Here is a 17,632-nt window from a genome sequence, read left to right as displayed (position 1 = left end):
TCCCAGAGCTCAAGTTCTACAACACAGGGATGGACTCTTAGGATATTAAGTAATTAAGGGATCGGTTTTCATCTCTCTTCCAGAACGGTCCAACCCAGAGTGCTTGATTTGGCTTGTGGGAGTGTCAGCAGAGGCCAACCCACCCTCCCCTGGGCACGGAGGCCATGAGTCAGGCCATGTGAGCTGATGGCTGGGCCGGTTTTGTGTTTCCTCTGAGTTTTGCTTGCTCTGTTTCTACTTTGTCACACAATGCCACTGGATTTGAATTATGAGAGTTTCTGTGTCAGGCTGGTGCCAGCAAGTTGCATGACAAATGCACTCTCAAAATTGGAAGGAATGTTCCCTGTGGGCTAAGTGTAGGGTACATGTGATTCATCAGAAGGGCCAGAAAATGATGGCATTTAAGATTTATCGCCAGCCTCTGTAAGGCAAAGCATATGCCTGTTTTCTGTGAAGAATTAAAAGAGAAGGAAATGGATTCCCAACACCCACAGCTAACCAACGAGGTAGACTTTAAGACCAAAATGACAAAAATTGTTGAAGTTTGTATTTCCCAGATCCATTCAACCTAATAGAAATGTGAGTTAATTTTAGGCTTTAAAACCAGACACACTCAGCATCTATTAGTGATGACTATATCATCACGCGTCTTTTGCCAAAATAAACCTGTTTGTGCTCCATTGGCAGTTGGCTGAAGCAGAGTAAGGTAAGCAGGAAACATGCTCCTTGAGAAGCTCTGCAGGTGTCTGAGAAAAGGCCAGCAGCTCTGGTGTCCGCATGACCTGATTGGCTTACAAATCTTTTCTAATGGGACAACATTCCCCAGGGGACTTGAACCTACTAGACCGTCTGTGTCTTGCAGCCTAAGTCCTCTGCCTCAACCCACGTTAAAGAAACAAAAATCTCTAAAAATTTAAACAAAAATGAGTTAACTTCTTAAAATTTCAAAAAAGTTTTGTTGGCAGCATTTTCAATGTGTTTAAGTCTGTAGATCTCAAAGAATCACTGCTTTGCTCCTGGTAGGTCTCTGACCAGAGCCTCCTGACCACTGAGTATAAATACCAGTGTTCCTTTGCCCTGTGCGCACCATTACCCCCCCAGCCCAGTTGCCCTGGTTATTTTTCTCCTTGACACTTATCAGTGCCTGATAAATACATTGTTTTTCATCGATTTCTCCTTTCTTACAAAGTTCCGTGAGGGCAAGGACTTTATTTTATTCACTGATCTATCCTCAGTATCTAGAATCGTTCTTGGCACATAGTAGGTGTTCCACAGATATTTATGGAATGACAGAATAAATGACTCCCAGCTGATTTCTAGTTCCATTAGTCTATCGCATATTTGGACTCCACACTGACCTCCAGGCTTCGAATGTACTCAAAAGCTTTCCATTTCCTTCACCCCTTTTCCTGTATTTTTCTGGTTGCTACACATTTGCCAGCTACAGCACTCCTTACATGTGCCAGAGTTTTCTTTGATTTTTGGGAATCATTTCTTTTTATGTGTATTTATTTTTGAGAGAAAGAGAGTGAGTGGGGGAGGGGTCTAGAGAGGAGGGAACCGAGGAGCTGAAGCAGGCTCTGTGCTGACAGCAGCCAGCCCAATGAGGGGCCCTAACTCATGAACAGCGAGATCATGACCTGATTAGATGCTCAACCTAATGAGCCACCCAGAATGTCAAAGGCCTCAGCCATTAGAACGAACAAGATGATCCTCTCCTTATCATTTGTAACCTCCTTTTCTTTTTTTATCTCTACCTTTCTTTTCATTGAAGGATGCTTCTTTCCTTAATAATCTTAGAGAAGACTTCAAACTCTTGAGGCAAGGGAAACAAAAGCAAAAATAAACTATTGGGACTTCATCACGATAGAAACTTCTGCACAACAAAGGAAATAATCAACAGAACTAAAGGCAACCTACTGAATGGGAGAGGATATTTGCAAATGACATATCTAATAAAAGGTTAGTAGCCAAAATGTATAAAGAACTTATACATTTTTTTGGTAACATATATTTATTATTGAGAGACAGAGAGAGACAGAGCATGAGCAGGGGAGGGGCAGAGAGAGAGGGAGACACAGAATCCGAAGCAGGCTCCAGGCTCCAAGCTGTCAGCACAGAGCCTGACGTGGGGCTCAAACCCCCAAACCGCGAGATCATGACCTCAACCAAAGTTGGACGCTTAACCGACAGAGCCACCCAGGTGCCCCTATAAAGAACTTATAAAACTCAGCACCCAAAAACCAAAAAATCCAGTTAAGAAATGGGAAGATGAAATGAGTAGGCATTTTTCCAAAGAAGACATCCAGATGGCCAACAGACACATGAAAAGATGCTCAACCTCATTCATCATCGGGGAAATGCAAATCAAAACCATAATGAGATGTCACCTGACACCTTCAGAATGGCTAAAATCAACAACATAAGAAACAAGTGTTGGTGAGGATGTGGAGAAAGGGGAACCCTCTTGCACTGTTGGTGGGAACGCAAACTGGTGCAGGCACTCTGGAAAACAGTATGGAGGTTCCTTAAACTGTGATCCAGCAGTCAGTTTGTGTTCACGCAAAAAATACAGAAACACTAATTCAAAGGGATACATCAACCCTGATGTTTATAGCAGCACTATCTACCACAGCCAAGATATGGAAGCAGCTCAAGTGAAAATCAACTGATGAATGGATAAAGAAGAGGTGATTGGACACGTGGGTGGCTCAGTTGGTTAAGTGTCTGACTTCAGCTCAGGTCACGATCTCATGGTTCGTGGGTTCGAGCCCCATGTTGGGCTCTGTGCTGACAGCTCAGAGCCTGGCGTCTGCTTTAGATGCTGTGTCTCTCTCTGCCCCTTCCCCTGCTCACGCTCTGCTTCTGTCTCTCTCTCTCTAAACAATAAATAAAACATTACAAATTTTTGCAGCAAAAAGAAGAGGTAATACACACACATATTCAGCCGTAAAGATGAATGAAATCTTGTCATTTACAATAGCAGGGATGGAGCTAGAGAAAATAACGGTAAGTGAAATAAGTCAATCAGAGAAAGACAAATACTATATGATCTCACTCATATGTGGAATTTAAGAAACAATACAAATGAGCAAAGAGGAAAAAAGAGAGGCAAGCTAAGGGACAGACTCTTTCTAATTTTTTAACGTTTATTTTTGAGAGAGAGACAGTGTGCACACGTGAACAAGGGAGGGGTGCGGAGAGGGGGGGGACAGAGGATCTGAAGCGGGCTCTCTCGCTGATAGCAGATAGCCCCATGTGGGGGCTCAAAGTCAGGAACCGCAAGATCGTGACCTGAGCTGAAGTCAGACGCTTAACTGACTGAGCCACCCAGGTGCCCCAAGAAACAGACTCTTAATTTTAGAGAACAAACTGATGGTTACCAGAGGAGAGATTAGGTAGGGGATAGATGAAATGGGGATGGGGATTAAGGAGGGCACTTGTCCTCATGAGCACAAGGTGATGAATGGAAGTGTTGAATCATTATACTGTACACCTGAGACTAATGTAACGCTGTATGTTAACTAATTGGAACTAAAATAAAAACTTAAAGAGACAAAAAAATAAAAAAAAAACATCTGAGCATTGCAGTGTGCCCCAAGAATATGTTAGAGGGCAAAATGACTGTTAATAGCATGAGATGGTCAAGGGCACTTTGGCTCCGGAGTTCAGCTTTGTTTTGTTTTGTTTTAAGTAGGCTTCATACCCAGCACAGAGCCCAATGCGGGGCTTGAACCCACGACCCTGAGATCAAGACCTGAGCTGAGCTAAGAGTTGGACGCTCAACCAACTGAGCCGCCCAGGAGCCCCCAGCTTTGTTTTCGTGAGAAGGTCTGTACATCACAAGTTCACAGAGAACTGACCTACTTTACCCCAGGTGTGCATAGTGTGAAGCCACTGTCCCTGTCACTGGGCCTCCTTGGTGTGCTTCTCGGAGGCCCTGAGAAGTCCTGCTTCCTCCCTATGCTCCCGCTGTGCCCTTGGCCTGGGATGGCCTCTCCTTTCCGTTTGTCCAACTCAAGCTCCTCTCCTCCCGGGAGCCTCCCTTACGGCTCCAGCCCACAACACAGAGCCCTCTGCTCCTTTCCTCTGAACTGGCCTTATCTCTTCAATGACGCTATGAACAGTGAGATTCCATGGAAGGAACCTTTGGAGTTGGAGTCAAAAGTTCAGCTTTGGGCCTCATATCTGCTTCATCTTGGCCAGCCACCTCTGAATCTGTTTCTTCTCTAGTAAAATGGTGATCACTCTTGTCCCTGGACAATGTGACGCAACTGTTTTCGGGTCAGATACGCTCACATAGCAAAAGGGCTTTGCAAACGATCCAGGCTTTGCAAGCATCCCAGACATTATCGTCATAGAATTTTTGTGTGTTATGCTATAAAGGAAAAAAAAATCTATTATTTTCCTTTATACTACATCCAATACTCTGACTGCTTCTGTATTCTAGTAACGATTGTGTGGTAGTTTTTCCCACATCGGGCAATTCTGCAACACCACATGGGTGTCCTACAATTTCACTCAAATCTGACACTATGACTTAGAGAAAGCCTAAGGTCCCACAGGTTAAGAACCCAGTCCCACAAGACTGTCCTTCCCTCCCTCTCCGACTTCAGATGCCAATTGCAAGCCCCGGTGTCCCCTGTGCATCTCAGGGACTGGCTACAAAACAGAGGTTGCCACAGCGCTTTCTCTGGTTTGATTAATTTGCTAAATTGGCCCACAGAACTCAGGAGCCCAGTTTACTTGCTAGATTACCTAATAGAGGATATAACACATGAACTGCCAGATGGAAGAGATTTACAGGGCCAGGGATGTGGGAAGGGGCGTCGAGCTTCCATGCCCTTTCTGGGTGTGCCACCCACCCAGGACCTTGATGTGTTTGTTCATCAATGCAGAAGCTCTCTCGGCCCTGTCTTTTTGGGTTTTTATGGAGGCTTCATACACAGGCGCAATTCATTAAATCATTGACCATTGGTGATTGAACTCAGTCTCCAAGCCCCTCTCCCCTCCCTGGAGGCAGGGGTTGGGATGGTGGGGCTGAAAGTTCCAACCCTCTAATCCGGTGGTTGGTTTTCCTGGCACTTGGTGCCCATCCTTAGGGGCTTTCCAAAAGTCCCGTTATTGACATAAACTCAAGTGTGGTTTGAAAAGGGTTTGTCATGAATAACAAAAGACATCTCCGTTGCTGTTATCACTTCGGAAATTCCAAGGGATTTGGGAGCTCTAAATGAAAACATACATACATACATACATAAACATTTTTTTTTTTTTTTTTTTTTTATTTATTTTTGGGACAGAGAGAGACAGAGCATGAACGGGGGAGGGGCAGAGAGAGAGGGAGACACAGAATCGGAAACAGGCTCCAGGCTCCGAGCCATCAGCCCAGAGCCTGACGCGGGGCTCGAACTCACGGACCGCGAGATCGTGACCTGGCTGAAGTCGGACGCTTAACCGACTGCGCCACCCAGGCGCCCCAAACATTTTTTTATTAGAGAGAGAGAGAGAGTGAGCAGGGGAGAGGGGAGAGGGAGAGAGAAAGTATCTTTAGCAGGCTCCACATCAGTGCAGAGCCAGACCTCGGGCTTGATCCTGTGACCCTGGGGTTATGACCTGAGCCGAAACCAAGAGTTGGACGCTCAACCTACTGAGCCACCCAGGCCCCCCTGGAAATATAGATATTTTTATTACAAGTTGCAATAGCACAATGCCGCATCTAGAACAGCATGGCCCGTACTAAGAACTCCACGTAAACCTCAGCTGGAGGACGGTGGCATGTGATGAAGTGTATTTTGACTATAGTTGCAAAATGCAACTCTGCTCAGGTTGGCTTGGTTTCCTTTTGGGAATGTCCACATTTGGGCCAGGGTGATTGAAGAGAGGAAGAAAAAAAGAGAAAAAAAAAAGGAAGTCGACTTCTGTTTTTATTTATTTTAAAGTTTATTTATTTATTTTTAGAGAGGAGAGAGAGATAGCTTGAGTGGGGGACGGGCAGAGAGAGAGAGAGAGAGAGGAAGAGAGAATCCCAAGCAGTCTCCCCACAATCAGCACAGAGCCTGATGCAGGGGCTCGAACTCACGAACCGTGAGATCATGACCTGAGCCGAAATCAAGAGTCAGATGCTTAAGTGATTGAGCCACCAGGGCACTCTGGAAGCTGACTTTTTTTTTTTTTTTTTAACGTTTATTTATTTTTGAGACAGAGAGAGACAGAGCATGAATGGGGGAGGGTCAGAGAGAGAGGGAGATACAGAATCTGAAACAGGCTCCAGGCTCTGAGCCGTCAGCACAGAGCCCGACGCGGGGCTTGAACTCACGAACCGCGAGATCATGACCTGAGCCGAAGTCGGACGCTTAACCGACTGAGCCATCCAGGCGCCCCGGGAAGCTGACTTTTAGAGTTGTGCATTCACTCAGTATAAACTGCTTAGTATAATTACATTTCCCCAACCCCTTTGCAGGTTTGGAACGTTTTTTTTTTTTTCTTTCACTTACTCATTGACTAAACACTTATTGTGAGTCTGTCACGTGCTGGGTACTGGGGAGATAGGAATAGGGATAGAGATATCCCTAGAGGAATAGGAATAGGGATAGAGAGGAATAGGATAGAGAGGAATTAGGTCTATCCTGCATCAAGGCTGGGTGGAGGGATCTGGAGTGTGAACAAGTCAGGTGGGGCAATGGGGTTATGTCCAGGGAACAGAGGGGCCGCCTGCTCCAACCAGGGGGTTGTCTATTATTCTCAGAAGGTTGTTTGCATGCAGGGTAAAAGGGCATGGCAGACCTGTGAGGCACGTGGAGGTAGGGCAAGAAAGCATCCAATGCAAAGGAATCTGTCCAACTATGTTGTATTCCTGCACCCACATTCTCAGTCACGTCAGGGATGAACTGCTGGGTTCTCAGGGGCCAGGGGGCATGGTCATTGTCTCTCTGACCTAAACTAATTTTTTTGGGCTCCCTCTCAGCACACTGCCTTGGAGGAAAAGGCTGAATCAGGGAGCCTACTTAATGAGCCCTGCGTCTCTTGGCTGTGGCAACGATGCTCACACACAGGACGACCTAGTTGAGTCTGCCTCCAATTTATGGCTGATTTGGGTTTTCCAGACTGTCGCTTGGGTAGGCTGGGAAGCTCCAAGCCTCTTAGTCAGAGACCGTGTTCCTCGTTTGCTTTTCTTTCTCAATAACTTAAAAAATCAAATACAGTTTTACATTTGAAATCCTATATTATTTAAAGTCACAAAAATGAACACGGGGTGTGCTCATTTCTACTGGAGGTCCATTGTTTCTAGCTCTCTTAGGCACAGCCAGGAAATACATGTTTACGTACACCTACACACATCTGTATTTCTGTGCCTGTCCATCCGTATCTGTGTTAAGCCAGACATGAGTTTATACTGATGTCCTTGACTCTAATCCAGGGCCACACAGGCCATTCTGGCCTCCCCGCCTCGGTTATCTGCCACTTCTTCCTTTAACAGTGAGAAACCTGCCTCCCACCGCCCACCACCCAACCCCAGGATGCACGCATAGCAGATTCATAATTGTTAATTCCTACCTCTCTGAGAAAGAACTTTAGAGTACAGTGTCCAAGTACAACCCCCTGGTATTTAGCCTTGAGTCTTCATGCAGCACAACTTTTTCCAAATTTTCTCAAGCTACTTATGTTAGCTTTATTTATTGCCACCCCACCCCGCCCCCCCTTCAACACGCACCCTACAGTGCATCTCCCTGGGCTAAAATTATTTCTGCCCATTTGACCTGGGAGAAATACTGCATATCGGTTTGCCCATAAGCCTTGACCCATGAAGTGTCTCTCAAGCCAGTGTTGGGACTGCAAGAACATTTCCCCAGACGCGACAGACCGATGAACCTGCTAGACGGTTTTTTTTTTTTTTTTTTAATTTTTTTTTTTCAACGTTTTTTATTTATTTTTGGGACAGAGAGAGACAGAGCATGAACGGGGGAGGGTCAGAGAGAGAGAGGGAGACACAGAATCGGAAACAGGCTCCAGGCTCCGAGCCATCAGCCCAGAGCCTGACGCGGGGCTCGAACTCACGGACCGCGAGATCATGACCTGGCTGAAGTCGGACGCTTAACCGACTGCGCCACCCAGGCGCCCCCTGCTAGACGGTTTTTGTCAAACGGTAAACTCAATTTTTTTCCACACATATTTGTAATTCTACAAGTTTTCCTTGCCGAGCCTGGAACACGTGAAAATTTTTATACCGTAGGCAAAGCATAAAGACTAAAGTGGGACGAATTTCCGAACTCACCGTGGAGAGCTATTTTCTTATTTTCAATAACATGTGTATCGTGTTCGAAAAGCGCAGCTGTGTCCCGAAGGAGCAAACAATGTTAAATGTCCAGAAAATGGGTCCGGGAAATGTCAATCAACGGTGGTCTGGAAACACATTGGTTTCTCCTGAGACAGTAAGGAATTTTAAAAGCTGAGATGTGCTCGAAGACAGAGATTGAAGTGGAAATTATGGCCCAGCCATTTCTGCGGCTCCTCTGGGCCGCTGTGCATTGAGATGTTCCCTCTGCCTAGACCCTTCCTTCCAGAACTGAGAGCCCTTCCAGTCCTCCTCTCCCCAGGCACCTTTGCTTTGGCACATTGTGGGAAGTCAGGAAATAATTGTGGAGTAACTGAAGACGAGACGTAGGTCAGCCCTGAAAATCTACTTAATTTCAGAGTTATTTTCTATTTGGCAATAAACGCTTTTTTTTTTTTTTTTTTTTTTTTTTTAGTGGATTAATCATGACAATTCTATTCTTGGCCCCACATTTAAAATGTCGGTGGCGCTCTTCCCGCCCTCCAAAGCCCTTTGCGGAGCGCATTAGCAGAGCCCTGCTGCCTTTACGAGCTAGGCCCCGCCCGAGGGCGGCTCAGGGTCCCCTCCTCCCGTTTTATTGTCCAGAGAATGTTTGTACCTTGGTGTCTTTAACAGCGAGTACCTTTTACTCACCAAAGGAAGAACCACAAGAGGGATTTTTGCCAGAGGTAGAACACTTTTCTCCTCCCTTGCTCCCAATCCATCAATTTACACAGAGGGTGTCTCAACGAGAGAAAGCTCATAAAATTCTTTGCTTTGGCTTTTCTCTCCCTCCCAGGAGGTAGTACTTGGAGTGTATAGAGCCATTCTATCTGGTGACCAACTGTCGTAGAGACTTCCCCTCTCTAAGCCCAGCTTCCTTCTGGTGTGACAAGCTCAGGGTGCTGTCAGGGCTGAGGGAGCCATCTGGTGTTAGCGCAGTGCTGGGCTCCTCACAGGACACTTGGTACATCTGTCCTCTGGGGGTTGTAGGTGTGGATTTGTGTCAGTGCGCCAGCAAAGGGGACGCTGAAGTAGTTGCCGGTGTTAGTTGTGACAGCGGCGGGGCTTCCCTGTTCAGTTGAGCAGGTTGCTTCTGCACAAGGCAGTGTGTCCGGGGGACGGGGCGGGGGTGGGGGGGGATGATCCGGCCCGCACCCCACTCACCTGGCCTCTGGCATGGGGCTGTGTACGAGTCTCCCCAAGCTGCTACCAGATTAACAAACTACCATGGACTGGGGGGCTTAAAGCCATAGAAATTTATTGTCCCACGGTTCTGGAAGCTAGAAGTCTGAAATCAAGATGTCAGCTGGGTTCTGGAGGCTCAGAGTGGGGCTTCTGTTCCATGACTCCCTCCTGATGGCTGCCGGCCATCTTTGGCATTTGTTGGTCTTTGGCGGCCTCACTTCAATCTCTGCTTCCATCTTGACTCGGCCTTCTTCTGTGTGTGCTTCTTCTCTTATAAGGCAGTGTTCATGTTGGATTTAGGGTTATGGCTCACCCTAGGGTCCACCCTAGCCCAGTATGACCGCTTCTTAACTGACTACATCTACAAAGACCCTATTTCCAAATAAGATCACATTCTGAGGTTTCTGTTAAACATGAATTTTCTTTGGGGGGGGGGGCTATATTTAACCCATATAGGCTGCATCAACCTGGGCGAGAAGGTGCCGATTTAAATATGCCATTGCCAAGCTGTAGTCGCTGCCTTTTTTCTAATTTGTGCAAAGGTGCCATTTGAGCTAGCAGGGGTCGTGGGTATCTTCTGCAGAAGCGATCAACTGTGCAGGATCCATTAGTCTGCAAGCTAATAAAGCAGAGACCCTGTCTGATGCCTCTTTGGTAATTGCCATAGCTTGTTCGGTAAGTTGAGTTCGCAAAGGTGTTTGTTGCAATGACAGTAAAAAAACCGGAAAAGAAAACTTCTGATTCCAGCTATTACAGCAAAACTTCTTTTCTCTTCCTTCCTTCTTCCTTCCTTCTTCCTTCCTTTCTTTCTTTCTTTCTTTCTTTCTTTCTTTCTTTCTTTCTTTCTTTCTTTCTTTCCTTTCTTTTTTAAACACAGGTGAGTAGTCCTTAACCTGGTTCATCCTATATTTTTCTACTTCTCTGGTGGTTTGGAAAAGTCTCTTGGATTCTCATGGGTTAAGTGAGGTAGGTTCTACCTCATCACTGAGTTATGCAGTGTTTCTCAAAGTCTGCTCCATAGGATATTAGCACCATAAAAATTGCTCCAGGAGAAAAGGGCTTTGTGGTCAAAGAAGACTGGGCAGTTGTGGGCTTGCTATGCTCTTCCTGGAGATTAGCAATATATACTGACTTTGTAAAGGTTTCGATAAGTCCTGTAGTGAAGGCACCTATTAAACTCTGTTTAATCCAGGGTATCTCAAATTAATTTGACTCTGCACCCCTTATTTTGTGAATGAATAACACCTATTGCAATCCCTGAAACTAATGTCTAAGCAATAAACTCTGAGAACCACTGGAGAGTGGCCAAGAATATAAATGTTGAAATCAGGCTCAAATTCAAAACTTAGATACATTGACTTTGGACAAGTTACTGTACCTCTCTGAGCCTGAGTTTCCTTATCTTAAGATGGCATTGTTATGCCAGTTGTTTTATGGGATTAACTGAAATAATGCAGATAAAGTGCTTAACACAGAACCTGGGATATAGTAACAAATTAAACACCTACTATTATATTATCATTTATTATTACTCTATTATTGTACAGCCTTATGATAGCTTATATCATTCTTAGAGATCATTTGGGGGAAATGACAATCTGGATTCTAACAAGATGAACTTTTCAAAACTGTTGTCTTTTTTAAAAAAATCGACCCTGGTAAGAAAGTTGGGTTTTTTTCCTCAGCTTCTCAGAACTCTGGGGATCGCCATTCACCAATTCCAGTCCTTCTGAACCTGGGGAAGCCGCCCTTGTGTGTCAATCAGTTGTGACTTCTTAAGTCATGAGCCAGTTATGTTCACCAGGAAGAAAATTAAGCCCAAAGTGTCCAATGAAGTCCTGTATTTCAGAAGGCATTTCCTAGTTCCTGGCTTACCTCTGGGAATGTGGGGTTGGAGTAGGAGGGAGCCAGTGCGAACAGATCAGGGGAAAATGACTTGGAAATTCCTGGTTCTAGAAGCACCCACCTCTGGCCTTTTCTGATGCATGTACCACAGAAGATGTCACAGAGTCCACTGGCAAGTTGGCTAAGGCAAAGCACGGCTTCCACCGCACCGATGCCCAGAAGGATGGAAAGCAAGACCACATTCCAGAGGACGATATGCTCAGGCTCCCGGCAGGTGGCCCAGGTGGGCTGGTTGAATAAGTAGTTGCCCCTACAGGACAGAGGAGAACGTTGGCTGGCCTTGAGAGACAGTAAAGGGAGGGAGCTGTTACCTACAAGCATGTAGACACACGAGTCTAATACAGGTGCTGCAAAGTTTACGTACCTTCATTGCTCTCACCTTCGTAAAGACAGCAGAGTTATTATCCATTGGTCAGAGGGTTGAACACACCAACTTTCCCTCTAATAGCGTAACATCTCAGGAGGGCTTTTGTGGGTGCAGACGTAGCCACACAAAAGAGCACGTGGAGAAGTGGGAAATTGTGTGATACAAGATTTTAACTGGAGTATGGATCTCAGGGGCACTGAGGAGTGGTTAAGAGCTTGGGCTTCCAAGTCCCACAGACCTGGGTCCTGATTCCAGCCTCCTCACTAAGAAGGTCCAGATAGGTTTCCTAAATGTTTCTGTACATCAGCTTCTTGATGTGAAAAATGGGGTTGATGATAACATCAATACCATAGTGTGGTTGGGATGATGAGTCCAGGTGTTAGGGCAGTGCTCTGTGTGTAGTAGGTGGTATATTCTAGTTACATCATAATCATTATCAGAGAAAGGGGAGATCCAAGGGGTCTAGAGTAACTGGAGGAGACCTCATCGGGAAAGCTGGAGTCACCTGGCCTTAAAGGAGCAGCAGTAGAGAGGAGAGCAGTGAACCGTAGGAAGAAATAGCTTGGAAGCAAAAATCATAAGAGAAATTTGGAATCAGAGTCCTAGTTGGACAAAGAGAATTGGAATATGTTTTTAAGCCATATTTCATGGGGCTGTGTATTATATCTCTGTCTCTCTCTCTGTCTCCCTTTACCCATACCTATGTCCATTTCCATGGAGTTCCCAACGAGATTGCAAGTTTCTTAAATATAAAAATGTCGTGGCGGGGCGCCTGGGTGGCGCAGTCGGTTAAGCGTCCGACTTCAGCCAGGTCACGATCTCGCGGTCCGTGAGTTCGAGCCCCGCGTCAGGCTCTGGGCTGATGGCTCGGAGCCTGGAGCCTGTTTCCGATTCTGTGTCTCCCTCTCTCTCTGCCCCTCCCCCGTTCATGCTCTGCCTCTCTCTGTCCCAAAAATAAATAAAAAACGTTGAAAAAAAAAAAATTAAAAAAAAAAAAATGTCGTGGCCTCATCAGCACCTTTACATCTGACAAAGCCCCTTTGACAAATGTACGACAAAGGACTGAAGGGCAAAATGGAAGTGAGATACTTGTTGGAGGGAATAGGGTGCTCTAGGTGAAGAGCAGTGGCCAGTTCAAGATCTACTGTCGAGGAAGGACTGAGAGGGCTTGGTGGTGAACTGAATGGGGAAAGTAAGAAAGGAGAAGCATAAAGATGACCCCCAGGTTCCAGGTGCCATCTAAAGCACTGTGATGACCGAGAAAGATCGGTGGGGGGAACATCAAGGGTTTTGGACATATTAACACTGAAATGCTATGAGACGTTCCAGAGGAAATTTCAAGAAGGTAATTAGACATTTGGGTTAAGAATTCAGAAGAAAGATCTAGGCTAGAGATAAACATATTGGGATTATTTACATGTATAGATGGATGGTTCTGAAAGCCATGGGGATAGATGAGATCTGCCAGGGAGACAGCAGGAAATGAGAAGAGAAGCAGGGTCTTTCTCAGTCATTGGTGCTAGGTTTCTGCATTCCTTTAGGAAAATAAATGTGCATCACAGGGCCCACCCATGTCAGGATATTTGTGCAGCCCTAAGTGCAGTAAGTGTCTCCCCAATTAGATTGTGAGCTCCTTGCAGGAGGCAAGTTGTCTTATCCTTCCCTTGCAGTCCTTTCTCTCACCATAGTGCCTCGGCAGTACTAGGAAGGTCCTCAGCACATACTCAATTGAGTTTAATAATTAGGGCTAATGAAGTCAAGCTATTGTGGGGACTACCGTAGGTGGATGGCTTAATCCATCAGCACACGAGGGCTTCTCGCCTCGGCCAACCACCTCCTAGCTGTTGTTGCTTTGGGAGCAGGTGTGGAGAGGGGAACACGACACTGGGTACGAATGGAGGTACCTGGCCGCATTGCTGGGTGGCCAATATCGAGCACACACACTCTTTGTGGTCATCAGCTGTATCATCTTTAGATGTTGGACATTGACCCAAGGCCATGAATGCTACTCACTCCAGGGTGTTATTCCTGAAAGGGTAGGTGTAGTTTCCACTGCCCGCGTCACAGAAGGGGCCGCTGAACAGACCCAGTGAAGAAACGACCACACAGTACATAGCCCCCATAGTGCCCTGCATGGCCAGAAGCACAGGGAACAGCATCTGCAATGGAACAGAGCTCAAATTTCAGTGCCACCAATGAGTAGGTAAGTGGTAGTGCTTTCTAAAGATGCGTCCCCTGAGTTTCCCGGTAAATTGAACACGATCTGAATCTTTTCTTGTAAAGATCCCAGACCGGGTAACTTGTTTCTGTTTCGCTTACCAAATGTGCCAAAAAAAAAAAAAAAAAGGCATACTAAAGCTGAGAATCCCTCTGTCCCTTCACCTGCCTCAGTTGCAATTCTAGAGAATGAAATCGTTCGCTACAAAATTGAGCTATAATTGACTTATTCACCACTGAACTGCCAGTGCCTACCCACGACCTGGCACACAGACAAGCTCTCCTCGTCTGCACTCATGGTAGGCATCAGTAATGGATCTCAGCATCTTCCCCGCCAACCCTGGACAAGGCCTCGTAGTCCTTCATGGCACAAGGGGCCAATTGGCTGGTGTCGGCCCTCCAAATAAGAGCTATTAGCCATTCCGGTGGTGGGTGTTCAGTAAGTATTTGTTGTATGATTGGGTGAGTAAATGAATACGTGTTTTTCCAATGCCTGAGTCAGTGACAGACACAGGGCTTTACTGTGTACAAACTCCATGAATACATGTTGACTGGATGGGTGGGTGAGTGCGGCAGTGAGGCCAGTGTCAAGGAAAGGTGACCTTCTGGCATATTAGTGCATTAATGCATTGGGGCAAAGCTGAGGGATTTGTTTGCTTCAAGGCATGAGTTTTTTTCCTGACGTGTCCACGTTGTGTCTTTCCTATCACAGGGCCTGAGGGAGGGGGACAGCAGGGGCTGAGAAGAACGACTTGGGGAGCCCCTTGAAGATGGTCTGTAGACAACACAGAGCTAAGGATCTGTGGACGATCTAACTGGAGGCTGCAAGAGACAGGAGAGGGGACTTTGGGGCAGGAAAGAGGAGTGACATGCTGTATGAACCGGAATTGTAAGGGCTGTGATTGAGGACATCGGGAAGCAGTTTTGCATGCGGGAGACAGTGTGATCCCAGGAGTCAGGTGACAGAGCCTGAGTCCCAACTCGGCCAGTCCTGTCTTCATTTGGAGTGACCCAAGAGCCAACTGTGTGTCAGGCATCTGGGGGCACACACATGATAAGATCCAGGCCTGGTGCTAAAGAAAGAAACTTACACTCTCCCCGAGGTTGGATAAATAATCCCACACATTCTTTCTGGATCTAAGATTAAAGCCATGCCAATCTGGGCAGGCGGTTCAGTCTCTTTGGGCTTTCCCTTTCCTAGCTGTCAAGTGGAAACAAGTTTGCAAAATTGGTAGTGACATTTCCACCACTTTCTTCTAGCAGTGCTGGGTAGGACAAAGGGCATTGGTGCAAGAGGGCCACGAATCAGGAATGGGAAGTAGGTGCACAGTGGATGAACTTAGAGCATCAGCCTCTGTTCTTCGTGGGGCCACTGTACGAGTGTATCTGAGTAAGTGTTTTGGGGAGAAAGATTTCCAGTGTCCCTTCTTGCTTGAATCTCAGTTCTATCATGTGTTACTCCATTGGCTACTGGGGAAATAAGAAAGCCAAAGGATGGGAAGGTCCTAGACTTTCTCACAGATGACAGATAGAAACAGCCACAGACCCCAGAAGGCTGGGCTACCAGGGCTAGAGGACATTGTGTCCATTGTGAATGGCTCTCAGCACACCCATTCTCCAGGCTTGTTTGTCCTGGGATCTCATGCGGCAGCTCCCGTCTCTGTTGGCCAGAGCCCTACATAATATCCCTGTGCTTTAAAAGGGGGGTATTAGACTAGACATCGGTCAATAGTCTATCCTCCAAAAAAGAGAGAAAGCACACAGCCTTGGAACTAAGCCCTCTAGGGGTGGGGGTAGTGGGAGGGTAACCCACGTTGGGCTCTGTGCTGGTGGCATGGAGGCTGCTTGGGGTTCTGTCTCCCTCTCTGTCTGCCCCACCCCCGCTTGCTCTCTATCTCTCTCCCTCAAAAACAAAACAATGTCTAATGGTTCTTCATCGTGTGTAGGATACAGCACAGCCCTTCATAGCCTGGTCTTGTCCTGCCACCAGCGCCTCACCTCTCGTCATCAAGACCTCCCAGCGTACCAGCTGATGGGCTCCCGGGGCAGGGCCAGGACTTTCCTACCTCTGGGCCTTAGAATATGCTCTTCACCCTTTGCCATGTGGTAAGCTCCTATTCGCCCTTAAAGGGCCAGTTCAGATGTTACCTCCTGTGGTAGGCTGAACAAATGGGCCCCCAAAGATATGTTCATTCTTAATCCCAGGACCTGTGAATATTGCCTTATATGACAAAAGATATGATTATGTTGGAGTCTTTTCTTTCTTTCTTTCTTTCTTTCTTTCTTTCTTTCTTTCTTTTTCTCTCTTTCTTTCTTTCTTTCTTTCTCTTTCTCTCTCTTTCTTTCTTTCTCTTTCTTTCTTTCTTTCTTTCTTTCTTTCTTTCTTTCTTTCTTTTCTTCTTTCTTTTAGAGAAAGAGCATGATCAGGGGAGGGGCAGACAGAGAGGGGGACAGAGAATCACGAAGTGGGCTCCGTGCTGACAGGTTGAACCTGGAGCCCACTTCAAGATTCTGTCTCCCTCTCTCTCTGCCCCTCCCTCACTAGCTCTGTCTCTCTCTCAAAAAGTAAATAAACACTAAAATCATTTTTTAAAAAAGAGGAAAATGTGTCAGTATAATATAATGTGGGTGGGTGGGGACTATGGAGAACTGGGGGACAGGGGTACAAACCCCTCCTGGAGGCATGCAGGTCACTGTGGAGCCAGCCGGCCAGACGCTACACCAAACGAACTTGGGCCAATTACTGGCTACTTATGAAGCCTTGAGTGAGGGCCGGGGAGGAGACGTGGCATCTAGTAAAAGGAGAGCCTCTAGTTTTTAGATTGGGCTGTGTGTGCCCACAGTGCTGGAGAAGTGTGCTGAGTCTGCCTTATCAGCTCTCTGTCTCCAGTGGAAATGTGTCCGACCATCACGACTCCGTAACACTAGGTGCAGGGGTGGTTCCGACAGCCCCTTCCCCCAGTTCTCTTACAGCTGCTGTTGAATGAACAGGGCTGCGAGCCAAGCTTGGGACTGGGTGCTCTCTGGGTGCTCTCACCACAACCACAGGAGGCGGCTACTGCTATCTCCCCATTTTCCAGTGGGAGAAACTGAGACTTAGCGAGATGCAGCGCCTCTCTAGGATCTCACAGCTGGCCTGCCACAGAGCATGGTCTGAAACCCAGCTCGTTTGGCTCCTGTTACCCTGTATGCCACTTCCCATGGAGATGAGAGAGAAGCCTGACCTTTCCACCCACCTCCCAACCACTGTCCTGGCAGGAGCATCTCACCTTGGGATAAATACACTGACATTCTGATTTATCACTCAAGCTTTGGTGAGTTCAGTTAGTATCATTGTTCTCGGTTCCTGAGAGGTTTCACTTTGTGCCCAAGTGAAATGGGGGTCCTTATCCGTAATGCCGCATATCAGACCTTGGCCAGAACGGATCCCACCGAGGCATTGCCACTCTGAGCTGTCACTGTCCTCTGTCTAGGGCATTCTTTGAGCCCAGAGACCTGCATTCTACACCTTGCTGGGCCATACCCTAGCTTTATGGGCTGGATCTAGTTTAACCTCTCTCGAGTCCTAATTTTTAATCTATAAAACAAGAGGGATTAAAATATTGACATCTAAGATTCTTTCCAGTTCAAAGATTCCGTTCCAA

The 17,632-nt window shown here is 46.6% G+C and overlaps 1 long non-coding RNA gene across 2 annotated transcripts; it reads left to right on the top strand.

Annotated features, from left to right (window-relative positions):
• The first annotated feature begins 13,897 nt into the window (after nucleotides 1-13,897).
• On the top strand, nucleotides 13,898-16,088 carry LOC122200551. Of its 2 annotated transcripts, none has more exons than XR_006193850.1 (4): nucleotides 13,898-13,974; nucleotides 14,701-14,877; nucleotides 15,252-15,378; nucleotides 15,935-16,088. It is a non-coding gene; the product is annotated as an uncharacterized LOC122200551 (long non-coding RNA). The 2 variants fall into 2 exon arrangements; XR_006193849.1 differs by having other exon boundaries at nucleotides 15,249-15,378.
• The last annotated feature ends 1,544 nt before the right edge of the window (nucleotides 16,089-17,632 follow it).

This window comes from Panthera leo, chromosome D1 (genome assembly GCF_018350215.1).
Source record: "Panthera leo isolate Ple1 chromosome D1, P.leo_Ple1_pat1.1, whole genome shotgun sequence".
Lineage (NCBI taxonomy): Eukaryota > Metazoa > Chordata > Mammalia > Carnivora > Felidae > Panthera > Panthera leo.
This window is presented reverse-complemented; position numbering and strand designations above follow the sequence as displayed.